The sequence below is a fragment of the Mobula hypostoma genome, chromosome X1 (assembly GCF_963921235.1).
Source record: "Mobula hypostoma chromosome X1, sMobHyp1.1, whole genome shotgun sequence".
NCBI classification, from domain to species: Eukaryota; Metazoa; Chordata; class Chondrichthyes; order Myliobatiformes; family Myliobatidae; genus Mobula; species Mobula hypostoma.
In genome coordinates, this window is record NC_086128.1 from 35,601,906 (window position 1) to 35,626,489 (window position 24,584).

Consider the following 24,584-nt stretch of genomic DNA (forward strand, 5'->3'; position numbering starts at 1 on the left):
CATATTTCCCTTAATATTTTTTGCCCTGTCGTATCACACTATGACTGTCAGTTTCCCCCTCAACATTCTGTGCCAAATGGCCAAAATTAAGGCAGATGACCAAATTTTCCAATCACTCTAAAGTTAACCAACAACTATAAGTGCTTAACAGAATTACTTGAGTGCCTGTCAGGAATTGATTGAGATTTAATGTGCTTTTATTGAACAAGCAGTAAAGACTGAGGTGGCATTATAGAGAATCTTAGCAATCCAGAAAATCATATACTGTAAATGTAATAAATATTTTCCATCAGATAAAAATAAACTGCAAATCTGAGATAATTTTATTAGGCAGAATAATCAATGTCTGATTATTAGATACTTCATTAGAAAGGTTAAATATAAAGCATTTATTTATATTTATGTATAAATGCAATCTCTTGCATTGACTCATTTAGTTTATCAAATAAAATCGCATCAGAAGCTGACTTATTGTACTGTTAACATACCAACACAAACACTTTTCGTTCATTGCCTCAAATTGCTTATTATCAACAGACTTACAACTACAAATATACCAGCCAGAGTGTTATACTGTTCAAAGAGCTTTCACAAGGCACAATCCAACTTTGAAATGCTGGCATTTTGCCAATATTCAAGTGCACATACTTTGATATGCACTCAATATTTTGCTTTATTGCAGTGATAATGACAACATCAATATCACAGGGCAGTTACACTGCACGGGCAAGTGCTTTTTTTAACTTCTTGCAAACATATACTGAGTATATTAACTGCTGGAGCAGAAAGAGTTAATGCACTATAAGTATAAACTGAAAACACTCAACAGCTCATGAAGCATCTGGGGAGAGAGAAAGAGCCAGGACAATAACCTTTTTCAGAGCTAGGGAAAATCTGTCATTGACCATGCCTTGACCAGGTGCTGGAGAAAGAGGGAGGGCAGGAAAGGGCAAAACAGACTGATCTGTGATTGGCAGAAGAGATTGCTGGAAATCTTGAGAATCACACACAAAATGCTGGAGGAACTCAGCACGCCAAGCAGCATCTGTGGAGGGGAATACTGTAAACAGTTTGGGCCAAGGCTCTTCATCAAGATTGGGGGTGTATGGACAGTGAGGAAGACTATCAAAGCTCGCAGTGGGATCTGAATCAGCTCGAAAAGTGGGTGGAAGTTCAAAGTTCAAAGTAAAAGTGGGTGGTGAGGATCTTTGATGATGGATGCTGCTTTTCTATGGCAATGTTTCATGTAGATGTGCTCAATGGTTGGGAGGGCTTTATCCGTAATGAACTGGGCCAAATCCACTACCTTGTGTAGGATTTTCCACTCAAAGGCATTGGTGTTCCCATACCGGGCTGTAATGCAGCCAGTCAGCACACTTCCCACCACACATCTATAGAAGTTTGTCTAGGTTTTCGATGACACGCCAAATCTCCGCAGACTCCTGAGGAAGTAGATGCACTGTTGTGCTTCCTTTGCAATTATATTTATATGATGGGTCCAGGATAGGTCTTCTGAGATAGTGACACCCAGGAATTTAAAGAAGTTACTGACCCTCTCCACCTGAAAAATGGCAGATGAAATTTAATGCAGACAAGTGTGAGGTGTTGCACTTTGCAAAAACCAACCAGGGTAGGAGTTACACAGTGAGAGGTAGGGCACTGAGAAGTGTGGTAGAACAGAGGAATCTGGGAATACAGATCTATAATTCCTTGAAAGTGGTGTCACAGGTAGATAGGATTGTAAAGAAAGCTTTCTGAACATCGGCTTTCATAAATCAAATTATTGAGTACAGGAGTTGGGATGTTATGATGAAGTTTTATAAGACTTTGGTGAGATATAATTCGGAGTATTGTGTGCAGTTTTGATCACCTCCAGTACAGACAGGAAAGATGTCAATAAGATAGAAAGAGTGCAAAAAAATTTCAAGGATTTACGAGGATTTTGCCACGACTTGAGGATTGAGTTATAAGGAAAGGTTGAATAGGTTATGAATTTATTCCCTAGAACATTGAAAAATGAGGGGAGATTTGATAGAGTTATACAAAATTATGAGGGTATAGATAGGTGTCATGGGTTAAGGACGAAAGGTGAAATATTTTAGGGGAACATGAGGGGGGAACTTCTTCACTGAGAGAGTGGTGAGAGTGTGGAATGAGCTGCCAGCGAAAGTGGTGAATGTAGGTTTGCTTTCAACAGTTAAGAGAAATTTGGATAGGTACATGAATGGGAGGGGTATGGTGGGCTGTGATCCAGGTGCAGGTCGGTGAGTCCAGGCAGACTAATAGTTCGGCATGGACTAGATGAGCCAAAGGGCCTGTTTCTGTGATGTAGTGTCCTATGACTCTATGTGGACTGGAATGGAAGGGGGCAGAAGCAAGAATAAGAAGATGGGGAGAGGGAAGGAGTACAAGCTGGCAGGTGAAAAGTGAAAACAACAGGAATTCTGCAGATGCTGGAAATTCAAGCAACACACATAAAAGTTGCTGGTGAATGCAGCAGGCCAGGCAGCATCTCTAGGAAGAGGTGCAGTCGACGTTTCAGGCCGAGACCCTTCGTCAGGACTAACTGAAGGAAGAGTGAGTAAGGGATTTGAAAGTTGGAGGGGGAGGGGGAGATCCAAAATGATAGGAGAAGACAGGAGGGGGAGGGATGGAGCCAAGAGCTGGACAGGTGATAGGCAAAAGGGATACGAGAGGATCATGGGACAGGAGGTCCGGGAAGAAAGACAAGGAGGTGGGGGGGGGGACCCAGAGGATGGGCAAGGGGTATATTCAGAGGGACAGAGGGAGAAAAAGGAGAGTGAGAGAAAGAATGTGTGTATAAAAATAAGTAACAGATGGGGTACGAGGGGGAGGTGGGGCATTAGCGGAAGTTAGAGAAGGCGATGTTCATGCCATTAGGTTGGAGGCTACCCAGATGGAATATAAGGTGTTGTTCCTCCAACCTGAGTGTGGCTTCATCTTTACAGTAGAGGAGGCCGTGGATAGACATGTCAGAATGGGAATGGGATGTGGAATTAAAATGTGTGGCCACTGGGAGATCCTGCTTTCTCTGGCGGACAGAGCGTAGATGTTCAGCAAAGCGGTCTCCCAGTCTGCGTCGGGTCTCGCCAATATATAAAAGGCCACATCAGGAGCACCGGACGCAGTATATCACCCCAGCCGACTCACAGGTGAAGTGTTGCCTCACCTGGAAGGACTGTTTGGGGCCCTGAATGGTGGTAAGGGAGGAAGTGTAAGGGCATGTGTAGCACTTGTTCCGCTTACACGGATAAGTGCCAGGAGGGAGATCAGTGGGGATGGATGGGGGGGACGAATGGACAAGGGAGTTGCGTAGGGAGCGATCCCTGCGGAATGCAGAGAGAGTGGGGGATGGAAAGATGTGCTTAGTGGTGGGATCCCGTTGGAGGTGGCGGAAGTTACGGAGAATAATATGTTGGACCCGGAGGCTGGTGGGGTGGTAGGTGAGGACCAGGGGAACCCTATTCCTAGTGGGGTGGCGGGAGGATGGAGTGAGAGCAGATGTACGTGAAATGGGGGAGATGCGTTTAAGAGCAGAGTTGATAGTGGAGGAAGGGAAGGCCCTTTCTTTAAAAAAGGAAGACATCTCCCTCGTCCTAGAATGAAAAGCCTCATCCTAAGAGCAGATGCGGCGGAGACGGAGGAATTGCGAGAAGGGGATGGCATTTTTGCAAGAGACAGGGTGAGAAGAGGAATAGTCCAGATAGCTGTGAGAGTCAGTAGGCTTATAGTAGACATCAGTGGATAAGCTGTCTCCAGAGACAGAGACAGAAAGACCTAGAAAGGGGAGGGAGGTGTCGGAAATGGACCAGGTAAACTTGAGGGCAGGGTGAAAGTTGGAGGCAAAGTTAATAAAGTCAACGAGTTCTGCATGTGTGCAGGAAGCAGCGCCAATGCAGTCGTCGATGTAGCGAAGGAAAAGTGGGGGACAGATACCAGAATAGGCACGGAACATAGATTGTTCCACAAAGCCAACAAAAAGGCAGGCATAGCTCGGACCCATACGGGTGCCCATAGCTACACCTTTAGTTTGGAGGAAGTGGGAGGAGCCAAAGGAGAAATTATTAAGAGTAAGGACTAATTCCGCTAGACGGAGCAGAGTGGTGGTAGAGGGGAACTGATTAGATCTGGAATCCAAAAAGAAGCGTAGAGCTTTGAGACCTTCCTGATGGGGGATGGAAGTATATAGGGACTGGACATCCATGGTGAAAATAAAGCGGTGGGGGCCAGGGAACTTAAAATCATCAAAAAGTTTAAGAGCATGAGAAGTGTCACGAACATAGGTCGGAAGGGATTGAACAAGGGGGGATAAAACCGTGTCGAGGTATGCAGAAACGAGTTCGGTGGGGCAGGAGCAAGCTGAGACAATGGGTCAGCCAGGACAGGCAGGTTTGTGGTATACCCCTTGCCCATCCTCTGGGTTCCCCCCCCCCCCCGTCTTTCTTCCCGGACCTCCTGTCCCATGATCCTCTCACATCCCCTTTGCCAATCACCTGTCCAGCTCTTGGCTCCATCCCTCCCCCTCCTGTCTTCTCCTATCATTTTGGATCTCCCCCTCCCCCTCCCACTTTCAAATCCCTTACTCACTCTTCCTTCAGTTAGTCCTGACGAAGGGTCTCGGCCTGACGCGTCGACTGCACCTCTTCCTAGGTGATAAGTGAGATCAGGTGAGGGTAGGTAGCTGGGTGGGTGAGAAGAGATGAACTAGTGATCTTCCTCACTTTTATATTCCATTCCCTTTGCAATAAAGGCTATTTGTTTTCCTAATTACTGTACTTGCTATACCTATATACTGACTTTCAGTGTTCCATGTAGGAGGGAACCCAGATCTCTCTATGTTCCCTCATTCTTTAGTCTCTCTCCAATACTAAGCTTTGCTATTCTTCCACTCACAGTAGATAACCTTACATTTCCCCACATTTAACTCCATCTGTCAACCTTTACACAGCTTTGACCCTTTGCAGATTTTTCAATTCTCCTCACAACCTACTTACTTACCTGTCTCTGAGTCATCCACAAATTGGCCTTTTTTAAACTCATCTAAGCCAGTGGTTCCCAACCATTTTTATGCCATGGACCCCTAGCATTAACCCTGATCCTAAGCCAATATTGCAGAATGCAAAGCTAAGGCCCCAGCTGGACACCACAGCGTTACCCCAGGCAAGCGAGGTTAAAGTTACCCACCCACTTCCCCCCACCTGGTTTCACCTACCACCTTCTAGCTTATTCTTTCCCCTCCCCTCACTTTCTTGTTTTGGCTTCTTCCCTCTTCCTTTCCAGTCCTGATGACGGGTCTCTCCATAGATGCTGCCTGGCCTACTGCGTTCCTCCAGCATTTTGTGTGAGTTACTCTGGATATCCAGCATCTGCAGAATCTCTTGTGTTTATAAGTGAGATTAGAGTTTAGCATTGACAGATGTCTGGCAGAAAGACACTGGCACAAACTTTTGCCTAGGGGTTAGGTTGGTGGTCAAGGTAGAATGATAGGAAGCCTGTAAGTGACGAACAAATTGTTTACTCTAGCTCTTTTATTAAGCGAGAAGCAGGCATGGAGTTTGTAGCTACAAAATATGCATTAAGAGGAAAGAGGTTTTATCAGTAACAATAGACTTCAGGGATAAACAAGACACCTTTTGAGTCAGAAATTAAAGAGAATAAGCCTTAGCACAAAATTAAACTGCTAACACTGTTTTCCCAGACAGAAATCGATAATACATCATGGTGGATCAATAATTCAGTGTTATTTTTATAGGCAAAAGTACAGAAATTGCATCATAACCTTTTAAAGACAACTGAACCAGTGAAAAAAATAGCATAGTTTACTGTCTGCTGAAATGATAGACACTGAACACTTCGACTTGCTGCTTAAAGGCTTGGCCGGTGTTTGAAAGGGTAAGTGGGTTCATACAGCCCCGACTACCTGTTCTAAAGGATAGAAGCGAATACTATGTTTCCACTCCTTGGTTCAAACCTGCTGGGTTCAGTTTATTCTCTCGCCCTCCAGATTGTTTTACTTCCATTTTATTGGGTGTCTCCTTGTCCAAGTCTATGCCTCCAAACACCTTTATCAATGTGCCTCACCATGGTGGGGGGGGGGGGTACTCAACATTGCAGGGAGGCTGTTATATTCAACACCATTTACCTCATAAAAGACAAAAATTTGCAGCTGCTGGAAATCTGAGATAGAACTGACAAAAATGGAAATACTCAGCAGGTCAGGCAGCATCAGTGGTGAGTAAAACAGAGTTGAAGTTTCAGGGCAATGACTTAGCTCTCAATGAGAAGATGAACCCCATTCACAATGTGGCCATTTCTTCTAGGTGTCAAAATGCTGGAATTCACTACCTAACAGCAGTACCGTGACACCACACAGAATGGATCAGCTCATTAACATAGCTCACTAACACTTCCCAAGGAGTAGTTAGGGATGGGCAAACAATAAGTCCTTGCCCACATCCCGTAGGGCAATGAACAAAACAAAATTCAACTCAATTCCACTGAGTCCGTTGCTAAAATGAGAATAAAATATTCCCCTTATCACACACGTTTTACTGAACTGGGTCTTCAGCACCATAAAGCTAACCAATGCTCGATCAAGTCTTTAATGTGTCAACCACATTAAAACCATGAGCTGTAACCAGCACTTGGCCCTGGGTCCAACAACGCAGCAGGTTGATAAATGCGCTGAAAGGTAAAACTTTACTCCCTCATCAGACATGGGCACTTGTTCACAGCGTCATGAAGGATGCTGTGCGATTACTGTTTATGTCGGCCCAAAATGTACTCTTCCATGTATTTTGTGACATGTGCCTCGCCATCTCTTGATTCTGTTCAAGATCCTCAGCCGTGGTGCTCTTTCTGATTCATGTCAGGGAGCTGCAGCTATAATTAATGATTAAATAAAGCAGGGCCAGAGCTGGAGGAAGCTGGCAGCTCTAAACCTTGGCACCAGCAGCAGTTCAAATGTTTTCTTCTGAAACCTGATTAGAAGCGATGCGATCCCTTGAAATAACATCAATCAGCCAGAGCAAAGCCTGATAAAGTGTAAGTTAGGATGCTTTGCCCTAATTCTGGAAGGACATCCTAACCTCTGACATATCAATTCCCCTCTAACAGCTCTTCTATAACAGGAAGATTCACAGATTTCTGCAGGTGGTGTTGTCAGGGAATAGATCATCTAACACTGAACCTAAGTAAATGCAGAATAAACTTTCAATTTCTACTTTTTTTGTGAGTTTGTGGGTTACAGCATCACTAGTAATGCATTTGACTGGTGCGAGCAAGAGGGGACAATTCAGCAACGTGGCTTCAATCCTCAACACAAGAGATTCTGCACTTGCTGGAAACCCTGAGCAGCGTACACAAAATGCTGGAGGAACTCAGCAGGCAATGCAGCATCCGTGGAGGGGAACAAACAGTGAATGTTTCAGGCTGAGACCCTTCATCAGGACTAGAAAGAAAGGGGGAAGAAGCCAGAATAAAAAGGTGGGGGGAGGGGAAGAAGTATAAGCTGGCAGGTGATAGGTGAGACCAGATGAGGGGGATGCTGGGTGGGTGATGAAGTAAGAAGCTATAAGAGTATAGGTGGAAGAGGTAAAGGGCTGAAGAAGAAAGAATCTAATTGGAAAGGATAGCCCCCACACCCAGCCACCTCCACCTCAGCTCCCCTTCCTTTCTAGTCTTGATGTAGGACCTCGGTCTGAAATGTCGGCTGCTTATTCCCCTCCATAGATGCTGCTTGACCAGCTGAGCTCCTCCAGCACTTTGCACACATTCAGTCCTGACCTCTGGTGCGGACTGTTGGACATTCTCCCTGTGACCACATGGGCTTCGTGGAGGTGCTCCACTTTCCTCCCACAGATCAAATACGGAGGGGTTCAGAGGTTCTTTGGCCACTATAAGTTGTCCCTAGTGTGTCGATTCTGGGATGGAATTGGGTTAAGCTTGCATTGGAATAATAACATGTTCAATGACAATCAGAGCAGACTTGCTGGGCCATGGTCCTGTTCTATGCTAATTTTACTATGGCTAGCAGGATATATCACAATTCCTGTCTCTACAGAAATGAGCTGCATTTTTACGTGCAGGTGCAGTCTCGGCTTATGTATTCATTGAAATTCAGCACGTGCAAGACTGCGACAGGCCAGATCTTCTGCTTAATACTGGAGTGGGGCAGCTCAGTCATCTGTGCTATTGTGGGTCTTGCTGCAGTCGCATATAAGCCAAAATGGTTAAAGAGAGCAGATCACCTTTCACAAAGGACATTATTTAACCGGATGAGTTTTTACATCCATCCATTAGTTTCATGATCGCTTCACTGATACTAGCATTTCATAAGGTGAATTTGTTCAAATGCAGCTCAAACTGGAGCTGCCTGATTATAAAAATTATCATCAATCATTATAGGAAGAATCGCTTCATTATAGGAAGGATGTGGAAGCTTTAGAGAGAGTGCAGAGGAGATTTATCAAGATGCTGCCTGGATTAGAGAGAGTGTCTTATGAGGATAGGTTCAGCAAGTTTGGGCGTTTCTCGTTGGAGCAAAGGAGGATGAGTCGGTACTTGATTGAAGTGTACAAGGTGATAGACGGAGTGGATAGCCAGAGACCTTTTCACATGGTGGAAATAGCTAATACGAGAAGGCATAATTTTAAGGTGATTGGAGGAAAGTATAGGGGGCTGTGAGAGGCAACTTCTTTACCTGGAGAATGGTGGGTATGTGGGACGCCCTATTAGGAATGGTGGTAGAGGCAGATACATTAGGAGCATTTAAGAAACTCTTAGATAGGCACATGGATGACAGAAAAGCCAAGGGTTATAATGGAGGGAAAGGTTAGATTGCTCTTAGAGTAGGTTAAGAGGTTGGCACAATATCGTGGGCCAAAGGGCCTGTACTGTGCTGTAATGTTCTATGTTCTCAATCTGACTGCTTCTGCCCCCTTCTCCAACCAGACACCCTCATCTGATGAACCTTTGGTTGCTTTAGGCATTGTATTTAATTTGATACCAGGATCTCACTCTCTCTGTTGCCCCTACCTACACTAATCTCTCCTTCTCTCCCTGTGTTGCACTTTCAAGCATCAGTGTGCTTAGACAAAAAACACCTGCCTGTATCACACGCAGATATCCCTGGAAGATCTCCATGGATCCCTCATACAAAACCATTCCTGGACACAAGATGTGATCCACAGGCTCCTGCGGGGTCCTTTCATTAAACCTGAGAGCTTGCAGCCATGAAGAAGTAAATATCACTTTCTAGGAGAGTGCTGGTGGCATTATGGATTTGTGTCTTTAAGTCCTGAGTGACATCTCTGCATATGCAAGTCTGGCAGCTTCAAGGAACTGACTGATCTTTTCAGTAACACACACTCCTTCTGAAACAGTGTAGTGCTGCACAAAACAGCCCAGCCACCTGGTTCTTCTAAACCATGCTGAGCAAGATTGTAATCTTTTTAGAGCTACTTGAAACTGCTAAAGGAATAATTGCATCATCATTTTAATGCTGAAAAACTGGCATGTACAAATCTCTCATCCAGTGTCCCAAGACACCAAGCTGCCGGCATCTACAGTGAAAAGCAAACAAACTGTTGGAGGAACTCAGCAGGTCAGGCAGCATCTGTGAATGCAGAGGGATGGATTACGTTTCAGGTCAAGGCATTGCATCAGGTCTGAGAGGGTGGAGAGGGGAGACAGCCAGTTTAAGGAGGTGAGGGGGGGTGGGGAGGCAGAAGCAGGCAGGCAATAGGTGGAACCAGGTGGGGAGAGGAGGCTGGAGGTGGAGACGGAGGGTGGAGGTGGAGACAGAGGCTGGAAGGTGATTAAGTGGAGATAACAGAGGGCTGCAGATTCTGGAATTGGTGATGTGGAACCCGATAAAGGAGGTTGGAAGCAGTGTGGAAGCGACTAGGGGGTCCATTGGGTTAAGTGTGATAGGCAGGTGAAGAGAGTAAAGAAGCTGGGTAACAGGGGGCCTGAGAGGGGGTGGGATGTTTGAGAGTAATCCTGCTGGTCCTGTCCAGTACTTCCACAGAGACCAAGAAATTATTCTGTCTAACCTGCCCTTTTTGATTCCTCTACTACTGACTTAAACATGGGCTAACTTGTGCTGATTAACCTAACAGCACATCGTTGGATACTGAAGGAAAGCAGAGCACCAGTCAAGACCCACACAGTCACAAGGAGAACATACAAGCCCACAAAGGTCCCTGGACCTGCTAAGTTATAATGCTACCCTATAATTGCTAAAGGCAAAGAAAATCTTAAACATGTGACTTAGAAACATTGTTCTAAAAAAGTAAAACTCTATAGACTTCAGTGGATTAAGGATCCCGATGAAGGGTCTTGACCCAAAGCATCAACTATCCATTTTCCTCCATCAAAGCTGAGTTCCTCCAGCATTTTGTGTGTTGCGCTATATAATTTACAGTGTTTTGAACAACAAGGTGACCTAACATAAGGAAATAATCAGCTTTGAGAAACACAGTACCATGAGGTGCACATTTCACGCAGAGATTGGGCTGGATTTGATTGGTTTGTTGTTTTCACATACTACATACAGAGATACAGTGAAAAGCCATTGCTTGGGTGCCACCTAGTAAAATGAAAAACAGAATGCAGGTACAGTGTTGTGGCTACAGAGAAAATAGGGTGCAGATAAACAAATAAAGTGCATGGGCCTCTACGAGGTAGAATGGGAGATCAAGAGTCCATTTTTAGCACATGAGAGATCCTTTCAAGAGCTGGATTAACAGTTATCCTTGAGAATACTTCAAGAATACTTCATTGTCGGCGATGAGTACCTGCCATTACCTAATTCACAACCTCTTTGTATTTTAGCTTACTGAATACAAAAGACAGCTCATGAGCTGAATATTTCCACATTAAGATTTAATCTCCATTTTATACTCATTCATTTTCAGGGTCTGAGCAAGGCCAGTGTGTAATTGCTCTTCAGAAGACAGGGTGAGCCATCTAGTTGAACTGCCACAATCCCGGTAAAGACACTCCCACAGTAACCCTTAACCACTGAATGTTGTGGCAACGAACCAAATCAACTAGCTACAGCTCTCTGCTTTTTTTTAAGAGTGATTAGCAATAACAATCAAAGGTGAAATAGGAAGTGAAGTTGTTGTGAAGTGGATTGCAGCACATGAAAGATTGTTGGAGGCGGATTTAAGAACCGGATAAATTTGTAAAAGAGTACAAAAGAACTGTAGGATCATAAGAATTCGGCAGCTCTTTCAAGCATCCTGCAGAAAAATAATGAAATGAATGATTAGAGTAACACACACAAAATGCTGCAGAAACTCAGCAGACCAGGCAGCATCTATGGAGAGGAATAAGGAGTCGGCGTTTCAGGCTGAGACTCTTTATCAGGACTCTGTTACTCTGTTATTCTGGATTTCCAGCATCTGCAGAATCTCTTGTGAAGTGAATGATTAACATTTACAGTGCACCTCTGGTCAAAACCAGAAGGCCAAAGCACATAAGCGTCCCAAATATTAAACTCAGAGTATCGGAAAGATGCCAAACAAGGATACTGTATACTGTAGATTAAGAAGGAAACAAAATGTCTCTTATTTATGTTGTGTATTTTAGAAATGTGCAGGGTTAAGGAAATGGGTGTCAGATGAGAAATGAAGAAATTAGCAGATAACATCCCAAAACTTGGATTAAAAAAGAATGTGCTTTCAGAAGTTTTTTTAAAGGTGGCTGTAGGCTCTTCTACCTATAATGGACAGAGGGAACAAACAGGAAGGAATGTTAGGTGACCCGTTGAGAAACTATAGACACCCTAAATCACCTCACAGCTAATAAAGTACTCCTAAGGTGTAATCACAAACAGAGTCACCCTCAGAAATAGGCTGAATGATGATTCCTTTCTTTATCACCTTCAGCCACAGTGCAGTAACATACCCTGCTGATACGGTATACACTTATAAGGACACATATGTGAGTTCATGGAAATGAACTGAAGGGCAGCTAAATCCTGGAAACCATATCCTTTCACTGGAAAAGACTGAGAAAGTTCAGGGACGGTGAACAGAGTTACAATCAGATTCAACCTGCATTTTGCTACATTTCTGATAACAGACAGTATTGACAAAGCTTTCTGTTTCCAATTGACATTTGAGGTATCTGTTTAATTAAAGTTGACTTTAGTGCTCAGAAGTCCAATATGGTTTACTAAAAGACATCTCAATACTGAGTGCTTCCTGCCAAGTCCTTATGGATAAATGCTTAGAAGTTTCTTCAATTATGGACTGAGGTATTCCACTTTAGTAGTGATAAACCACCATTATAAAACACCATAGTCATTACTACCACAGTCTAGTTTGGTAGAGAATTCAATGACTGTAATCCAGTAGTACTGAAGAAACGGAATTTAGTTCTATGTCAGGATAGTAGTTTAGAAGTTGTAAGGTTGACATGTGCTGTTGAAACCCTGTTGAATTGCTACAGAGTATCTTCTAGCTGGTCCATGCAACAGCCACAGACCAAAGGTACCAGGAGTCAATATTTAATCTGATGGACGCAGTACTACCTTGGATGTGATGTACCTTGAATTTGCTGATACTGCGATCATTCAGGGAAATGGAAAATGTGCCAATACATTTTGCACGTGGGCCTTTCATAAGATGGCGAGGCACCAGAGATATGCACTTGCTGCAGAATATCCACTTTCTGGCCTTCTCTTGTATCTACAGCATTCAGGTATCAGGCCTAATTAAGTTTCCATCAATATTGAACTCTAGGATGTTGATAGTGGGGAATAGGGTGATTGAAATTTTTTTTTTAAATACCGCAGTTAACTAAATACTGCAGATTTCTGGAAATCTAAAAAAACCCAGAAAATGTTGGAAATACTCAGCCGGTCAGGCTGCATCTGTGGGAAGAGAATCAGAGTTAATATTTCAGGTCAAAGACCCTTTTTCAGAGCTGGGAAAAAAGACAGAAGAAGTAATTGAACTAAAGTTGACAAATAACTGTTGTTGCCCTGTAGCCATCGGGCTCCTGGACGGGCTTCACTCGCTTTAGCTCTGCAAGTGTGGACTCTGCACTTCATGTCCATGTGTTTTGTTGACTTCTTTTTTACTATTTGTGAGCTTTGATCATGGTGTCAAAACCAAGGGCAAAGGGCGAACCAGTGTTCAGCTCATTGCTCAGCAAGGTTTACTCATTTCAGCACTGAACTGTCTCTGTGACTGTGGTTTGCAGCCATTGGCACTCACCTCAGCGCCAAACTGGCTCTGTGGCTGTGGACTCACTTTAAAAAGAACAAACTATACAACCAATAAAAAAGTAAACAAATAACACACAGACCATGAACTTTCGGTTTGTTCTTTATTTCGCACATTGGGTGTTTGATGCTCTTTGTCACGTGAGGGTTTTTAAGGGGTTCTATTGCATTTCTTTGTTTTGTGACTGCCTGCAAGAAGACGGATCTCACGGTTGTATACAGCACACATACTATGATAATAAATGTACTTTGAAATTCTTTGAACCTCACTCACTACAACTCTGAACTGATTCCACAACCTACAGATTCACTTTCAAGGACTCTACAACTCACATTTTCAGTGTTATTGGTGCATTTTTTTCTTTGCACATTGGTTGTTTGTCAGTCTTTGTTTATGTATAGTTTTTCATAAATTCTATTGTTTTTCTTTATTTTCCTGTAGATGCCTGCAAGAAAATGAATTTCGAAGTAATACATGGTAACATATATGTACTTTGATAATAAGTTTACTTTGACTTTGATATTAAGCTACAGGGAGGGTGGGGGAGAAGAATGTCTCTGATTGGGTGAAACTGGGGCGACCATGGGAAGAAGCTGTAAATAGGGTTTTTGGTCAATGAAGAACAGTCAGAGAGTGGGAACACAGCAGACAAGAAGGTGGAGTTGACAAATGCTGAGCAGGAAGATATTCCCAGCAGGTCATGGATAACACATCCTCCACTCCCAGATCAAATGGATGACTGATGCAGACCAGGAAGTTAAGTTACCTGAAGAAGTTGGATTGCTGTAGAATAGGATGATGGAAATGCTCTTGAATGCCAAAGAGAAATGTTGTCCCGTCAGTCTACGCCAATGGTTGTTGCCTAGCACAGAAACTTCACTCGTTTCTTAACAACACGAGTCTGACTACTAGCCAGGACCTAATGCATCCAAGCAAGGACATTTTCATTATCTCAGAAAGCATACTTGAAATCAGAAAACTCTGTTTGTAAGCAAATAATGGATGAAGATCAGAACTAGGGTTAGGGTTAGGGTTGGGGTTGGACATGGACTTTGGGAGTTCTGGAGCTGAGATGATTAATCTTCAACAATCAGCCAGAGATTCTTCAGCTTTGTTTTCATCAGCTCTAGTCTTACTGAGATGCGATGTGATGCCATGCTCAGTCAAAGGCCACTTTGAAATTAAGGGTAGTCACTCGCCTCATCCTATAATTCAGCTTTTCATTTCATGTTTGCAACAGCTCTGCAATGAGATCTGGAGCTGAGGAGTCCCGGTGGAACCCAAACTGAGTAGCAGTGTTGACAACAGCTTTGCTGATGATTGAGCCTCGGCTGATGGGGATCTAATTGGCCAGATTTGTTCTCGGAGAACAGATGGCTTGTTCTCTATTCATCATTTATTTACAGGATTAATTTTCAGTGGGCCAATATAAGGTTCCTCGGATAACTAATGAACGAGGTCAGTGACTTCACCTAATGGACTGCTGTCTATTTTTCACATCTCAGCTCATTCTGTGCTGCTACCAGTCTTGATGCGGAGGGATCATTACAGCACACTTTTCTCTTCAACAACAGTTTATGCTCATGCTGCTGAAGGTCAGCTTCTCTGGCTCTCATTCCATCTCTCTAAAACATCACTCCACGTTACAGAAATAAAGCCTGTGGTCAGTGCAGCTCTGCAGAATGCAATGTTAATCTACATCTTCTGCATCAAGCAGCATAAATATGAAGTGGAAAATATGTTTTGTACATTACAAAGAAACCTTTTAGAAACCGAAAGATAAGCAACTGCGATGTCTGACAAGAAAATAAACCACACAGCGTTCACATTTTTATATTATGTGAGCCTATGTAACTCTAGATTTTAATATTTACTAAGCCTTTGAGGCTTAGTTGGTTCTCAGAGAGAAATACTGATCCCAATAACAGTCAGTTTACCAAATCCTTTTATCACTATGGGCCTGTCATCACACTAAAGTTCCTGCCTAAGTCCCTCCTTCCTTACAGCTTTCGTTAAAAACTTCAAAGAGGCAATTCTACAGTGCGAATGTCATAAGCTTGCACTAGGTCCTTGCTCTTTGTATTGTCAAGCCCTGGAGATATGGCAATGGATCTAAGTATACATGAAGAACGGTAGGGTAATGAGGAACAGAAAGAGCTCAGCGCACAAGTACAAAGATCTTGAAGCTGGCAGTGAAGGTAGATGACATTGTTAAGAAGCCCTATGAGATATTGACCTTCATTCGTTGCAGCACTGGAACAAGAGCAGGGAGGTTATGTTCTAATTTTATAAAACATGCTCTGACAGCATCCATTTCTGGTCAGCACACTTAGGGACAATGTGATGGCACTGGAGAGATGCAGAGGAGAATCACAGAGGCTGCTGATGCTGGAATTTGGAGCAACAGCAACTCCAGGTCAAAATGCTGTATCAGGTGGATGACCCAAGTCTACCGAATTAGCATGATAGCTGAGAATATAAAGGATTCTTCTGTTTTACTTAAGATTGCTGAGAATACCGATTCTATACACTTCCCAACCACCATCTGACATGATATGCAAATCCTTTCAAACTATATTTAGATCTCCTTTAAACTATAACAAGTCTAATTACATTTTATAAATTATTAGTTGATAATATGCCAAATGTGCTAAACAAACCTCTGAACCAGTCGGTTATACTAGGGTGTGGCAAATCATTTATGATGCTATGAATAACCTCACACTGTTTAAAACGACAATCTCAATATTACCAAGTTTAAAATAACAACTAAAGTGAGATACTTAACCTGTTTTTTTTACCCATGAAGGCATATACAGGATGTGTTTGGTGGGTATTGAAGAGGCATATACAACTAAAATATCGTTTATGTTATTTTTATCTCTCAGCCAAAGCAAAGCGTTGTTACTTCCTCTCAGGGGCAAATCTGTTCTGTTATCTTACAGGGAGACCTCAAGACACATGACTGCTTGCTTTCATTACCCAAACACAACATAAAGCCTGACTTTTGTAGAAGTGGTATAAAACATTACAATGTAGAATAATGGAATCATTATAGCACAGGGAAAGGACATTTGACCCACTAAATGAGTGCCTTCCCTTCACCATCGGATTTCCGAATGGTCCATGAACCTATAAATACTACCTCAATATCTTGCTCCCTTTTTGAACTATGTCAGTGATAATAAACCTGATTCCAATTCCCATCATAGAATAATCCTGTCACTCCCAGTTCACCATTTATTCTCTGATTCTCTGTAGTGCTGCATATATTAGTAATTGCTGTCAGGCTCTTAACGAACACTGAAAGTGCTTTACAAATGGCTTCTATTGTCATCTGATGGATTTCAGAATACCAGAAGCAAGTTGATAGTGAAACCTTGCCTGGTTCATTCCTATTGTACAAAGGGGAAGGGATGGATCCAATCAAAATGCTCAAGCACCAGATTTTCCCCAAACATAAAACTTGCCCCAATTTGTTGAACTGGGACACCAGAATTCAAAATTCAGAACACCAAGCCATCAAGTCCTTCATGAACAATGCAAAAACAAGGTGAGTTCCCTCCGTGATTCCCTTATTCATTCATCCCTCCCCACTAATCTTCCTCCCAGCACTTATCCCTGCAAACGACCAAAGTGCTATGCCTGCCCATTCACATGCTCCCTCATGACCATTCAGGGCCACAAACAGTCCTTCCATGTGAGGCAAACCTTCACCTGCGAATCTGCTGGGGTTGTCTATCGTTTCTGATACTGCCTCCTCTACATTGGTGAAACGCAACATAAATTGGGGGACTGCTTCATCCGCCAGAAGTGAAACTTCCCGGTGTCCAAACATTTTTATTCCCATTTCTGCATGTCAGTCCATGGCCTCCTCTTGTGCCAAGATGAGGCCACCTTCAGGGTGGAGGAGCAACACCTTATATTCCATCTGGATAGCTTCCAACCTGATAGCATGAATATTGATTTCTCCTTCCAGTTAAAAAAAATTCCCTCCCCCTCTCCTCCTCTTCTGCTCCCCACTCTGGCCTCTTATCCATTCTCACCTGCCTATCACTACCTCCTGGGTTCCCTTCCCCTTCCCTTTCTCCTATGGTCCACTCTCTTTTCCTATCAAATTCCTTCTTCTCCAGCCCTTGACCTTTCTTATACACCTGGCTTCACCTATCACCTCTAGCTATCCTCTTCCCCTCTCCCCCACCTTTTTATTCTGGCATCGTCCCCCTTCCTTCCCAGTCCTGAATAAAGGTTTCTGCCTGAAAAGTCAACTGTTTATTCATTTCCATAGATGCTGCCTGACCTGCTGAGTCCCTCCAGCATTTTGTCTGTATTGTTGCTTTGAATTTCCAGCATCTGCAGAATTTCTTGTGCATTTAAGTTAATGTCCAGATGTGGAGTTTTTGCCATTTCTCCAGAGAGCATAAACATAACAATACAAGAAAATAGAAAAGAGAACACAGAATAATACCACTTTAATCCACAATGGTGTGCCGAACTAATTAAACTAATGATCCCTAATTAAACTAATTCCTTTGGCCGGTACATAGGCCATATCCCACAATACTTCACATATTCATGGGCCTGTCTAAGATTCTATTAAACACTACCTAGGATCTTAAAGGTTGGAGCAAGAGTAGGCCACTTGGCCCTTCAAGCCTGACCCATTATTCAATATGTTTGTGGCCGATTTGCCTCCAGGCTTCGTCTCTTCGGTGCCGTGAATTCCATGATCTTTCAAAAAATTATCTACTTGCTTATTAAATATGTTCAATGAGATTGCCTCCTCAACCCTCTGGGTTAACAAATTCCAGAGATTCATCTCCAACCATTGAAGAAATTCATTGAAAAGCATCATTTGACCCCTTCAGTTTGTTGGATGATCGCTTTTGTTACTTTAATGGCTAGAAGATCTATACTATTGAATTGGAAAGTGATTAATCCTCCTACATTGGTTTTCTCAAACTATATCTTGTTTAAATCTAGAAAAAAATTAGAAGTGTTATTTTTGACCCATCTATTAAATTTGATGAGACTTGGAGACCATTTATTCAATATTTCCACATGATGTAATTTGTCCCTTGCCAATCTATTTTGTGATTTCAATATAGGGGGAGAGGAGCGGAAGTGGCAACACTATTGGTTCTATCTGAGATATCACAATAGCCCTTTCTTTTCTTTTTTTCCATAGTTTTCTTTAGTTTGGGTAGATTTTTTTAGGGGATTTTTTTTTCTTTTTCATTTTTTTACGATATTTTATATTTTATGTATACTCTTTTTATATTTTGTTGTTAATCTGTGTGATTTTGGGATGTTTCTAACTATGTGCTACCTGACAGTAAACTTTAATAATTATTATCAATTAACATAATCCCAATTATTATGTACTTTTTGTAATGTGTTTATTGTTGAAACTAATAAAAAGATTGAAACAGAAAAGAAAGAAAGAAATTCATTTGCACCACAGTTTTAAATGATCAGCTCCTACTTTGTAACAATCCACACATCCAAAATGGTAGCGCCCCTCACTTGGACTGTTGACTTACTTGCTGCCAGAATGTCTTGTTTCAACATCAGATTTGGTTCTTCGTCCTTTAACTGTTCTTGAGCGAAATGGATTACACAGTAGGTACATTATACTTCTCCACACACTAAGGATGCTACCAATTTTGCAGCCACATTGCATGCTTTACTTCCAATAAGATTTTATCAGCATTGGGCTTTATTATTCAGAAACGTGCTGGTGCCATTTAAACCAACAACAAAGCAATTAGCAGCATTGACAAGACTGGTGAGATAGAAAGCTGTGCATATAAACTGGTCTTAAGTCATAAAGAACTTAAATTGAACATTACAATTTGAAGCACATCACTGACTCAAAACACCCTTTCTGTTGCACCACACAATGACTCGTGTTCAGATTCTTCACCAACCGCCGAGGATCAGTCACCTGTAGGCCACTAATGCTGTTCGTTACAACCAGTTCATGAGAAACATTGGTGGGAGTACATCACTGATCGCTCTCTGTGTGTTTCTCATCATGGCCGCAGGGAGTATCATCTACAACTAATCACTGCTGCTATCTCCCTACACCACTCAGATAGCACCTCCCAAACACATGATCGCTATCACCAAGAAAAACAAGGGCAGGGTCAGCAAGTAGGAACATAATGTGCAGATTTCCTTCCAAGTGTAACACCCTGGAAAAGGTTTCACTGCTAACGTAATGGTCTTTCTGTAGAAGCAATGTTTGGGTTATGGTTAGAAATAATGGGCGCTTTGGAATGTGACCCGAGTCCTTTGTTCGGCGGGAAATTAAGAGAGAAGACAGTGGAGAGAACCGGTCATAGGATATGACCCAGTGGGGAGATCATGATTCAATGGAGTCAGGCGGCAAGTTTGACTGAGGATCGGTGCATTAAGCTCCAACTGGTGCATATCTGACTGTTTAATTATAATGGGCCCTTTTTCTTTTTTCTTTCTTTTCTTTACTAACCTTTCAGTTAAGATCCATAAATATAATTCCCTTGATCGTATGCAGTGTGCTGTCTGTTGTTTCTTGGCACTGAGTTGTAACAGGGTTGCAAATTAGACAGCATCCATGCAAACCAGACTTTGGGATGGGAGAGCCGTCTCAATCTCATGGGTTTGGCAGAAACAGCGTGTGTCTTCCCTAGACTTACGTAGCCAAGGATATCAGCGGGGTTTCACAAGTAACATGCCACCCTGATTTGGAAACGTTTCTCCATTCCTTCATCATCACTAGGTCTAAATCCTGGAAACCCTTACACAATAACATTTTGGTATTAATAACAATACCCACATTGATAATTGATTAGACAGAGTGGCAATGGTGTCTACCGTGAAGAGGGTCAAAATTATATGCCATAATATCCTCTTTGCCTCTAATAATTAGGACAATACCCCCAGAGTTTGCCTCTGGGTCAGTAGTATTGTGGTTATGTTTGATCACTAGGTACAAGTAACCTGCGGCCTGACCTGTTGATGTGTGGACATGACTTCAACTTCAATCGTGGTAACTGGGAAAAAGTTCAAATAAATAAATCTGGAATAAAAATCTGGTGTTAGCAATGATGATTATGAAACTACTGGATTATTAATATCCTCCTGTGAAGGGAATCTGCCACTCTCTAAGGTCTTTGAGTAATAGCTAACCCAACAAAGTGGTTACCTACAAATTACCTCCTTAGTTCTATGGTCATTGAGACAAATAATAAACGCTGATGGTTCTAGTCTTGTTCACATCCTGTGTAAAAAAAAAGGCAACTTTGAGGAGGATTCAGTTTCTGCAGTGGGCTCCAGCTTCAATGCTATATAACCACAGAGGTACAGCCCATGGAATGGGGTTTAATGTGGATTTTTCACGCACGACAGTCTCTGGAGTTTACAGAGAATGTGTGAAAAACAAAAAAAAATCCAGTGAGCAGCAGTAATGTGGGCAAATGAGAGAGGTCAGAGGAGAATGGCCAGACAGTTTCAAGCTGACAGGAAGGTGACAGTGGTGTGCAGAAGAGCATCTCTGAATGCACAACATTGTCAAACCTTGAAGCTAGAGCAGAAGACCATGAACATACACCCACTGGCCACTTCATTAGGTACAGGAAGTACCTGATAAAGTGGCTACTGAGAATAAAAATGTTCCCATTGAATGCAGCAGAGACACTCGTAAATAATGACAAAAGCAATATATGGGAATACACAAGTGTTGAACAATTTGTATTCTAATTTTTATGATGTTTACAAGTTAGTGAAATAGATTGAGTTCAATAGCTTAATAACACCTGTTAATGAAATGTACGTACCTTTAGCATTCATAGAAGTTGCTCTTAATGTAGGAAAATGTCATTAGCTTAATCTGAGGCAAAATATTCCAAATTCCATAATACTTGTGTTAATGGCATGCTTTGCTTTTAGAAATGAACATCCATTTATATAGAGGATATTCCAGAGCTCTTCATTAGAGTGTTATTGAACAAGTTATTGGGCAGCACGGTAGCACAGTGGTTAGCACAACACTTTACAGTACTGCCGACCCAGGTTCAGTTCTCGCCGCTGCCTGTAAGGAGTTTGTACGTTCTCCTCGTTTACTGTGTGGGTTTCCTCCGGGTGCTCCAGTTTCCTCCCACAGTCCAAAGACGTACCAGTTGGTAGGTTAATTGGTCATTGTAAATTGTCCCGTGATTAGGCTCAGATTAAATCAGGGGATTGTTGGGCGGCGTGGCTCAAAGAGCTGGAAGGGCCTATTCCGTGCTGCATTTAATAAATAAATACATATCACAAACAGGGGTATTATCAGGAGTATCTCAACCACTGAGTCAGTTCCAGCTCACAGAGTAATCTTATTGTTCACCTATTGGTAATCTGTTTCTCCACACTCCCTTCATTTGTCCAAGATTCTACCACTCACCAACACACAAGGAACAATTGACCATGGCCTATTAACCAAACTAACAGCACATCTTTGGGATGTGGGAGGAAACCAGAGCAACTAAGTAAAACCCACGTGGTCATAGGGAGAAGGTGTAACTTCCATACAGACTACACCTGAGCTCAAGACTGAACCTGAAGCATTAGATCCGTGAGGCAGCAGCTCTATGGGCTGCATCACTATGCTTGTCCTTGCTCGGGCAGATTTTTTTTCCTTTTGGGATACAACAGGGTAGCAGGCTCTTCCAGCTCATAGAAACCTTGCTGCCCAGTTACACCCATGTGGCCAATTAACCTACTAACCTGTACATCTTTGGAATGTGGGAGGAAACCGGAGAACCTGGATGAAACCCGCGTGGTTACAGTGCGAACGCCTTACAGACAGTGGCGGAAAATGAACCCAGGTCGCTGCCACTGTGAAAGCGTTATGCTAACCACTACACTGCCATGCCACAATAACTGTCAGCATGGTCAAAGAAATGAGATTTAGAGACTTTCTTAAAGAAGGAATGTTGGGTTGCTGTGGAGAAGTTTAGGGAAGGAATTCCAGAGCTTGGGCTCTGCCAGCTAATACCACACGTAACTGGATTCACTTGCCTACTACAAACATCTTAACTGCGAGGATACAGCAAATAACCACTAATGCTTTTAAAACACATTCTTTCAACAAAGACTGAAATCAATGTTTCAAATCTTTGTAAACAATGTGAGAAATTTTAAACAGAAGTTCCAATCAATTTACTTTGCAGCGCAGGAGTTTTTCAATTACAAACCACAACATTTCCAGCTTAGTCTGCAAAATTTCAAGATTTTCCAAGAATTAATCAGCCTCCTCCCCTCATCTTAATTTGAAGAGAAACAATAAAGGAGTTTGAAAACTTCAGGGGGCCTGAATAACATGGTCAGGTCTAGCCTAAATTTGAGAACTGTTGTTGATTGTTGATAATAGAAACAGAATTAGGCCATTTGGCCCATCAAATCTGTTTCATTATTTGATCATGGCTGATTTAGTTTGGTCTCCACGCCATTCTCCTGCCTTCTCCCTGTGACCTTTGATGCCTGTACTAATCAAGAACCTATCAACCTCCGCGTCAAATATATCCAATGACTTAGCCTCTACGGGCATCTGTGGCAATGAATTTCACAGATTTAATACCTCCTGGGTGAAGAAATTCTCCCTCGTCTCTGTACTCAATGGGCATCCTGGCATTTTGAGGCTGTGCCCTCTAGTCCTAGACACTCGCACTATTGGACACATCCTCTCTCTGCTGTCAACAACCTTTTAATCTTTTTGATCAGTGGAGGTGTGTCATGATAGGGCTATGTTTACTGCTCGTCACTAAACAATATGCATAACTTCTTTTTCATTCCCTATGTAATATTCACATATGCAACGAAAGTAGTAATATTGGGTATACAGAGACCAAATGAAATGCAAATTTAATTTTTATTATTTCCCTGTTGTCTATCACCTAATTTAATTCATTTACATCTCCTCCCAGTTTCTTTCTTTGTAATTAGTGATTTGCAAATAGCTTCACGTAATGACCAAATGTCACTGTTACGATTACAAAAAGGATAAGGTTTTAAATTTGACTAAGTGTGGGACTAACTTGGAAATTATGCACCTTCCCTTTTTGTTGGTTGTGGTTCGCCACTGCTGAAACGAACGTGGGTATGAAATTATCATCTGAAGGAGGACCTCACATTGCTTGATTAAATTAGATTAATTATTACTTAATTTCAAATAAATTAGGTCACAGCTGGAGGAATATGTACTGTTTTGCAGAGATAGTGGATCCACTCGTTAAAACATTTTTAAAACTTGCTAAATTATAGGAGGGTACCAGAAGATTGGAAAACAGCCAATATGACAACCTTGTTCAAAAAGGGAAAACAGAACATGGCGTACTATAGGCCAGTTAGTCTAACATCTATTGCTGACAACATACTAGAGTCAATGATCAAGAAGAAATAACTAGTCATTTAGGAAAGGTGAATATAATCAAACCTAGTCAATGGGGTTTTCTGAAAGGTATATCATGTTTGCAAAATCTGCTCTGATTGTTTCAGGATGTGACATGCAGGTTTTGAAAGAGGGAAACCTATAGCTGTGGTTAGTGTATTTATCCCAAAATGGATTTAACAATGTGCTACATAAGAGGTTTCTGCATAAATTAAAAGCCTAAGATATTGGATGAAGTAGGTTAGCACGGCTTGAAAAATAGTTGTCAAGTAGAAAACAAAGGGTTGGAATAAATGGGCTCTTTTCAGGCCGTAAGGATGTAACTAGTGGAAAGCCCCAGGGATCTGATCTAGGCCCTCATTTGTTTGCTATTTACATTCATAACCTGGAAAAATAAACATAACATTTGGTTTCTAAGTTTACCGATGATATGAAAACAGGTGGAAAGTACAATGAAGACACTGATATTCTGCAAAGAGGTACATATATATAGACTGAGTGTCTGGGTGAAAACTTGGCAAATGCAGTATAACTTGAGGAAGTGTGAGGTCATGAACTTCAGTAGGAAGAACAAAAAGGTGTTTGAATGCAAGGGTGCTCAGTGATGGATGCCACCTTCTTGAGGTTCCACCTCTTATGGTCAGGAGGGTTAAGACCTTGATGGATCTGAATAAGTCTACAACCCTCTGCAGGCTTGTGCGATCCTGTGCACTGGAACCAGCCAGAATGCTCTCCATCATACGTCTTTAGAAGTTTGCAAGAATCTTTGGTGATGTACCAGATCTCCTCACAGCTTCTTCTCTCCATCATCAGATTTCTGAACAGTCCATGAACCCATGAGCCCGACCTCATTACTCTTTTTTTACACTATTTATTTCTTTTGTAAACGATGGTTTTTGCACTGTACCACT

The 24,584-nt window shown here is 42.2% G+C and overlaps 1 protein-coding gene across 2 annotated transcripts in view; it reads right to left on the reverse strand.

The window, feature by feature from the left end:
* Window positions 1–24,584, reverse strand: part of plcl5 (phospholipase C like 5) — a 268,767-nt gene that overhangs the window by 210,682 nt on the left and 33,501 nt on the right. The window contains exon 2 of one of the 2 annotated variants that reach the window (XM_063038099.1): window positions 4,609–4,667. The exons of the other annotated variant lie outside the window; for it this stretch is intronic. The gene's annotated coding sequence lies outside the window, so the exon portion shown is untranslated. The remainder of the gene's footprint in view (window positions 1–4,608; window positions 4,668–24,584) is intronic. 2 annotated transcript variants of the gene reach the window in all.